Here is a 7,875-nt window from a genome sequence, read left to right as displayed (position 1 = left end):
TAAAAACTGAGGACAGTATGCCAGGTTTGGCCTGAAAAGCACTGAGTAGAAGGGGATAATTACTTTATGGTGATGGCCTCATTAATTTAACCCAATAGCCTGTTGGTTGCTGCACTCCAATGGTCACTCATATGGAGCCTTTGGGGATTTCTGAAAGATTTAATTTCATTTAAAATTATTTAAAAAACCAGAACCACCCCCTCCCCCCCCCCAAAAAAAAAGAACAAAAAACACCAATCCCAAAAACCCAAAACAAACCAAAAAAACCAACTCTCCAAACCATCCATATTCTCAAACTGTTTTCCATACAGTTTTTATTATATGTTTCTGTTAAAGTTGGCTCCAAAAAATTGTTTAAAATTGGATCAACCAATTTTTAAAAGAAGAATTTTGAAGACTCAGATCTGTTTCTGATTTAGTCACTCTTCCAGTACATTCTAACAAGCAGCCAATGAGGGTATTCCAGGAATCATAGGATTTCAGTCCATTCTTCTCAAAGAGCCAGACACTTTTAAGTGTACCTAATCCACTGAAAACCGGTTTGCCCTGTCATGTAAAGACAGCAATACCACTCTCATATGGAAGGAAGAACAGGCTTCAAGTAGATGCAGAATTCCAGATAAAACATAATTCTTTCTCCTTTCTTAATTTTCCCAGTATTTCTGCAGAAAGAGGGGGGAAAGTAACAACATAGGGATGACTAAGAAATCAATAAACTTCACTAAGATTTAAACTTCCCAATTAATAACCTACCCTGCTTTATTTTTATGTGTCCAATTAACTAGTATTACTTTGGCATCCAAAATCTTTCAAATCTTACATTAGCTATTACTTTTTATGGTTAGCTTCCTGTAAATCCATCAGAGTTATTAATAAGTAAGAATACTTCACAAAACGAGTACATTATCAACAAGATTGTTCTTCTCTCCACAAAACAAAAATAATGTGTCTCAGTCCTATACCTTTTACTTCTTTAAACAGCCACAAAAAACAAAGAAATATTATAGAGCTATAGCAAAAACCTAATGGCCTCCTAAATTGCTGTTAGCATTTTCAGAATGAAGCTTAGAACTCATAGGTTTCAGAACTCCCTTTGTTTTCTTCCAGATGAAGAACAAAGTCAAGGAAATGGAATCATTCCAGCTAAACTCAAAGAACAGTTAGATTTTACAAAATTTCTCACAGGCTTTCATTATCTGATCATATGTTTATGGTTATTTTGTGTCTCAGATTAATTTCTTGGTTTTCTCTCACCAAAAAATAGAATGAAGTGAGTGTTCAGCATTTTTCAACCAAACCAAGTAATATTAGCAGGGATACTTCTCCCAATCTTCCTAAACTGAATATTTAGAATCTTTGAATACAAGCAAAATATATATTTGATTTTACTAATATTGCAGGAGGCCGGCAAATGCAAAATAATATTATGGCTCTCATTCTTTTCAGCAATCCGTTTATTCTAAGAAGTCAAAATATTTTAAGGCCACTATTTAAGTCTTGAAATAACTACTGCCTAGCTATTTCTGTTCAAAAGATGCAGAACTAAGACCCCATGAGATTTCATGAGCTGCCTGAAATCAAGCAATGAGTCAGAGAGGATTGATAATAAACTTAAGGGTGTTTGTGAGAATTAAATTACTGGAACTAAAAAAAAAATACCATAATGGTTAAATGGCAGTCAGAAATTTAGTGTATAAATGGAGCTGGGGATGATTCAAGATTTGATTCTGTCTTTTCAGTGACTAGGGAGGCCGCAGATGGGGCAGCTGCTCTCCAGCTGATTTGCTGCACATTCCCCTCTAGCAATGAACCCCGGACCTGGATACACTGTCTCAGATCCATCACTCAGCGGACTGGGAGACATGGAGGGGTTGTCATTTCACTTTGCTCTGTGGACATACTTGGGAAGTTAACCAAAAACTGAGTGCTAAAGAAACCAGAGAAAATGTACTGCAGAATATCAAAAGGTAAGAGAAATGCAAAATACCCTTTGTTTGCTCTAATTTCTGATGATTAGAGTTTTATACTCAAATCAAAACTAGTTAAGAATCAAAAGAAATGAGAAAAAGCAGAACAAAAAAAATCAAACAACTAATTAAAATTTTCTCATTTTTGGCAGCTGAAAGTTTTTTTTTTAAATTCAAGTGTCTTTCATTTCCAATTGCATTTTTTTCTGAATTTTTTACTGACTAGCTTTCCCCTTATGATGTATTTATTATAGAATGCAGTGAATACTAAGCTGGAATTAATTTTGATTTAAAAAAAAGCGAGGGAGAAAAAAGAAGAAAATGAAAGAACAAAGGTAAGAAAGAACTGTACTATGAAAGAAAGAAATACAGCTGCCCACAAAAATTTTCACAATTGTTTCCAAAGTTATTTTCAATTTCATAAATTCAAAATTCAATCTAATCTATGAGCTGACCATTTTCTTAAGACTACTGTGTACCAATTATTCAAGGCATCCATTTTTTTGTGGCATTGTCTAGCAAGATGCACTTTTTTTTCCTGTACCACTATCAGTTTCTTCCCCAGCAGTACCAGTTCTCAAAAGAATGACAGCAAGAACACAGCTGTCAGACTAATTTGTTTAGTCTAATTTTGACAGTGAGAAACCCAGAGTATTTGCTATTTCATGAACAGTACAAACATCCCAGCTATTTTTAACTCATGTCATCATGATAAAAAATAAAACTTACATGAAGTACAGCATGAGCCAAGCAGCTTGGATCCATTTCAAAAATTGCACCCCTTGGGGTCTCTGTTCACATCTCAGCCAACTGGGTAGAGCTTGAAGGCACAGGGACAGAAACAGCTGCCTACAAAATAACTGATCATATTCACCTCATATGCCCAAAGCTAGAATCATCTAAAGGTCTTGTCTCCAGTAACCTATGGCTATCTGAGTTTTCTGTTTTCTGACAAGCTATTTTAAGCAATGAAGACAACTTAAGAGACTTAGTGCTGTGCTATATGAAAGCCCAGAAAAAACATCCTTGCGCCATTGGGTAGTCTAACAGCTTATTTTCATACAGTGGTGTCCTGTATCATGATTCTATAATGCACACCTAAAATCATGATTCTATAACACACACCTGTCTATTTTCTGTTTCCTAAAATAAATGCAACATCAGGGAAAAAAAATATAAAAAATTATCAAAACTTATAAAAAGTTCCAGAACACAAAGTGCAACATGTATCAGTCAGGAAAAACAGACATAAATCTTTGTTTCCTAAAATACTTTCTGAAAAAATCTATTGGTGATATATTTCTAGTATATAATTAGGCAGAAACACCAGCCAGTTTTAAATTTAGGGATATGTGATCTCATTGCCTTTACATTCTCTGGTATTGGAAGTAAATTCAAAGTAGGACACAGCCTTTTTCAGACAGTGTAACATCATAGTTAGAGAGAGCAGGATCGAGTTGAACAAGCATAAGACTTTCTTGTATAATCACTACATTTATTTTATTAGATAACTTAGATGCTTTCTGGCTTCATTAATATTTTTATGACCAATCTCATTTGTAAGCTACAGGTAGTAGTTTTGTACACATACATACATATATAAATAGATACACATATATATATATATATGGCCTTGTTCACAATACGCTTGTAAATATCTCAAAATATAATGCTCTTCCTATGCTATAGTGTTGTAAACACTTCTACAGGCACAATAACACTGCTGGAAACATTAATGGAGAAAACATGGAGTATCTTTTGTCCCCTTAGGCTTACACAGATATTGTAAGAAATATATTATCGTTGATTTACAGGAAAACTGCATTCCTTCCAACATACTATAAAATCTTCCCAGAAAGTGTCAGAGAAGCAACACTTTCAGAGAGTGGTTTAGCAATACAGCAATTTCTGTAACAGAGAATGTATGTTTAATGATGTTTCACTATGTTTTGACAAGAAATTTTCATATTCATTTATTTTAAATATGTAGTGTATATGCTAAAAGATAATTCCCAAATCCAAATTAAGAAATCTTTAAAATGAATTTGATTGCACTAAAAAAATACAACACTAGTAGTAATTGGCATAAGTAGAATTTAAGGATGAGCTGAAGTGCTCTGAAGACATTTTAATAGTGGAAGAGGAAAGCCTGTGTGACTCCCTTTCTCTGTGAAATGCCTTGACAGGGGGCCATAAGTAGACACATGGAGCCAGGCTCAGTGCCCGAGCAATTGCTTCTTACAGTAGTGAATCCATCAATTCAGCCAATGACTAGTGAAAATTCAAGTTCATTGAAGTAATTGAGGGAATTCACCTCATGTTGTGTCACTGTGTGATTTTACCACCTCTGAGCTGAGCTGTGAATCACGGCTGCAGTGTTAGAGCAGGTCTGAACTGTGGAGAAGTAGGAGCAACTCTGTGAGGCTTTCAGCTTTTATTGAGCCGAGCAAACCTTCAGGGTGTCCCTGCACTGCTCTAAGCACTTGTGTATAAAGGACCCGGATAGGATCATGAGTGAAAAGCGGGAAATCCACACATTAGGCCCTCAGTAAAATAATTTTTATGATGGCTTAGAATGACTGCTTTGAAGAGACAGCTAAAAGTGAAACATGGAGGATGCATTAAAAAAAACAAGAGGTTTTATGGTAGGTTGGTTGACATATGGTAAGTTGACATATTTACTGTAAATGAAATGAAAATTAAGGATATACTAGAAAAAATGTTATAAAGTCTCAAAAACAGATGCTCTTTATTCTGCACAGGTTGAAATGTTAACCACAACAGAAGCAGAGAAAATACATAATGATATTGCTAGGATGATCCTTTCTGTGTTGAATAAAAACCATTTACTTGAAAGATTAAATTGGTGTTATAAATGCATTTTTTTGATGCAGTAACATTGACTCTATAGTCTGTCTTTGAGGAAAATACAGTAATGTACTAAACTTAAAATAAATAGTGTGTGAAGTGGCTTTAATTTGGGGAATTAACTTAATTCTTTTCACTAAATTTGATTAAATCAAATACATGGATTCGATATGGGTTAGCCAATGAAGCTTAGATTCACATCTTTAACTAATTCAGGCTGCAATCCTTGAATGTAATACACACAAAAGTTGTAACTGATGATGACTGAGGCTCAAGGGGAATTAAACAAAAGCACTAAGTGCCCTTGGTACCATGAATATCCTTTGCATTTCTTCCTTATCTTCTTCCCATAATTTTTTAAAGCTAAAAGCTAGGCACTTCCTTTCCTATTAGACTGGAGACTTTTTTTGGTTTTTTGGTACTTGAATGGGTCAGAGTAAAGATTGAAGGCTGTTCCAGGACTATTGCATAACCTCTCACTTAGGGCAAACTGTCAATTATTTTGCTTAAGGCTTTAAAACAATCCTGCTGTTAGTCTGGCTGAAAGAAACAACCAGTGAGAAATGTTTTTACACATGCTATAGAACATACTAAATTCTTGATATTGCTTATACTCCCTTGGGAGTCTAATTATGACTTTACAGGGCTGTGCACTTTTGTGAAAACTAAGCCCAGATAATAACTGTACTCCCTTTCATTGCTGTTTTTAAGGACTATTGTTACTATATAGATTTCTAAAATCCATGTGGAACAAGTTGTTTTTTTTTTTTTTTTGGACAAGTATTACAGTCATGTTCTAAAATTGATGTTAAGCCATTCAGGGGTTACTTAAGTAACAGTTACTTAAGCTTATTTTCCTAAATATTTAAGTGACAATAAAGGAGTAAGCATTGTATCAATTACATTAAAAAAAAAAAAAAAAACTAAGAGTAGTTGTGAACACAGGTGAAGCTTAAAATTACTTAAAGAAATGCACTATGAATAATTTAATTTGTTGAAATCAGGAGACAATATTTAAACTGGGATTTTCAATTAGTCCTTGGGTCTAAAAATCTCTTCAAATTTCTATGTTTTCAATTTAACATGGCCCATGTTGTCATCTTATTGCAAAAGATCCCATACCTTCTAGGTGATTTCTCTCCTTGCAGCACTGACTCCTTCTTCCTCACAACTCGACCAACAAACTCCAACTTCCCCCCTCACCCAGCTAACCCACTCTTTTGTAGCACTCAACCTTATTGGACACAGCTGTGGCCTGTTAAGGGCAGCCTGTTCCTAATCTTTGGTGATTGGTACAGCTGCAACTCCTCAGGGGTGAGACTGCCTTCTGCACTATTCTCTTACATTCCATCCCTCCACAGGCCCAGGAAAGAAGTCAATACTTCTCGGTTACTACTTCATTAATTAATTAAACTGGGCTGAGAACAAACTTTTTTCATTACTGTTTATGTAACCTGGAAGAAATTTATAAGGATTTAGAAAGTGGAGAGAGATATTGATTCAAATAATTTTGCTGTAAAAGTTTACATTAATGCCAGTGTACCTGCCCATTGGTTTTGGCTATGGAAGGTACTACTGTCCTGGGTAGTATATATAAAAAAAATCCAAAAAACCCAAAAGTTGAAAATATTAGCCTGTGTTTATGAACTAGGCTCTGTGTGTGAAGTTTCTGAGACACCACAAAGTTATGCCAACTCTCCTCTCATAGCAGACCCTAAAAACTTCCCAACACACCTTGATGTCCTGTACTGCAGGAATACACATGAGTACTTGGACAGGTGCTGGAAGCACACAAAATGAATCCTGAATTTTTCTAAACCAGCAATATTGGCCAGGTGGCAGCTCAGAACACCAGTTATATAGTTTATTTACATCAGGTGGGAGCCCTCCTCAAATATGCCAGGTCCTCTGAGCTCTAGAGGTTGGTCCAGTTGCCATGAGGGTCGCAGCCTGTGGCACTGAATCTACATGAAGTCAGAATGGCTATACAAGTAAACAGATCAGTCCCAATAAAGATCCCTGACACGCAGACCAACTGGTGCAGTCTCAGAACCGTATGACTGAGATTTAGCTCAATCAAGAGTACAATACATGCCATAATGTGCAATTATCATCTCAATATGTTCTCTGTTCAAATTGCTGAAAAATAAATTCACTGGAACGGTCTTCAAGATAATGTCCAGATTCTTTGTCATACATAGAGCTATCTCAAGCCCTAGCAAAACCAAAACAAACCTGAAAAAAATCCAAACAGCCAAATTATTCTACAATGTGGACAAAAGGAGATCCAGTATGTCTAATTTTGCAACATATGGCAACACAGACATGTGCTCTGTGTATGTAATTTGGCTCAATAAAGTGATCAAAGGACTCTGCTCTCAGCAGAACCTATATGTATATCTAGATACAGTTGGGATTGGACATGAACAATGACCTGGGAGCAATGGGGAATGTTCTGTAGTCCAGGCCCTGATGCCCTGAGTAATACATTCTAATCCATTTATAAATACAACTATCTTTATCACAAAACTATGTATTCATGGCAAAGTACTTCCTCTTCCAAAAATTACAGAAAATTATCATTTTGAAATTTCAAATTATTGTTTGTGTTTCTCTCTAAACTTCAGGGAATGCACGTTCAGCTATTGTTTATTTTGCTTAGAAAACATCTTATAACCATGATGATAAAATGTGTATGCCGAGTGGCAGTTCAAATGATGCTTAGCTTGTGAGAATTGCCACCAAGCTCTGCTGCAGAGGAATAATGTATTTCCTGCTCACATACATATTTTGGTCAGCACTTCTTGTTTTAGTGTGTAGTAGAGCCAGACTTGATACAAGTACTGTGCTTTCTGTAAGAGGACCCAGGAAGGTTTTCCTATGGATTATAAAATTTTCATAGGGTTGGACCCTGTGTTCCCAAGGTAGTGTATACTAGTTACTCTTAAAACATCGGAGTACCACTAGAGGAAAAGAAAAAAAAGAAAGATAAGAAATTCCATTTTTTAGAAAAAAACAAACCTCTAGTGTTTTGTAACAT

General features: G+C 35.5%; 1 long non-coding RNA gene across 1 annotated transcript; it reads right to left on the bottom strand.

Annotated features, from left to right (window-relative positions):
- Positions 1-297: 297 nt before the first annotated feature.
- LOC135457958 (uncharacterized) lies at positions 298-6,031 on the bottom strand. The gene is made up of 3 exons (XR_010442808.1): positions 5,958-6,031; positions 2,697-2,816; positions 298-662 (listed from the first exon to the last, which is right to left on the bottom strand). It is a non-coding gene; the product is annotated as an uncharacterized LOC135457958 (long non-coding RNA).
- Positions 6,032-7,875: the final 1,844 nt, after the last annotated feature.

This window comes from Zonotrichia leucophrys, chromosome 1A (genome assembly GCF_028769735.1).
Source record: "Zonotrichia leucophrys gambelii isolate GWCS_2022_RI chromosome 1A, RI_Zleu_2.0, whole genome shotgun sequence".
Taxonomy (NCBI): domain Eukaryota; kingdom Metazoa; phylum Chordata; class Aves; order Passeriformes; family Passerellidae; genus Zonotrichia; species Zonotrichia leucophrys.
The sequence above is the reverse complement of the archived record's forward strand: the minus strand, read 5'-3'. Positions and strand labels throughout refer to the sequence as shown.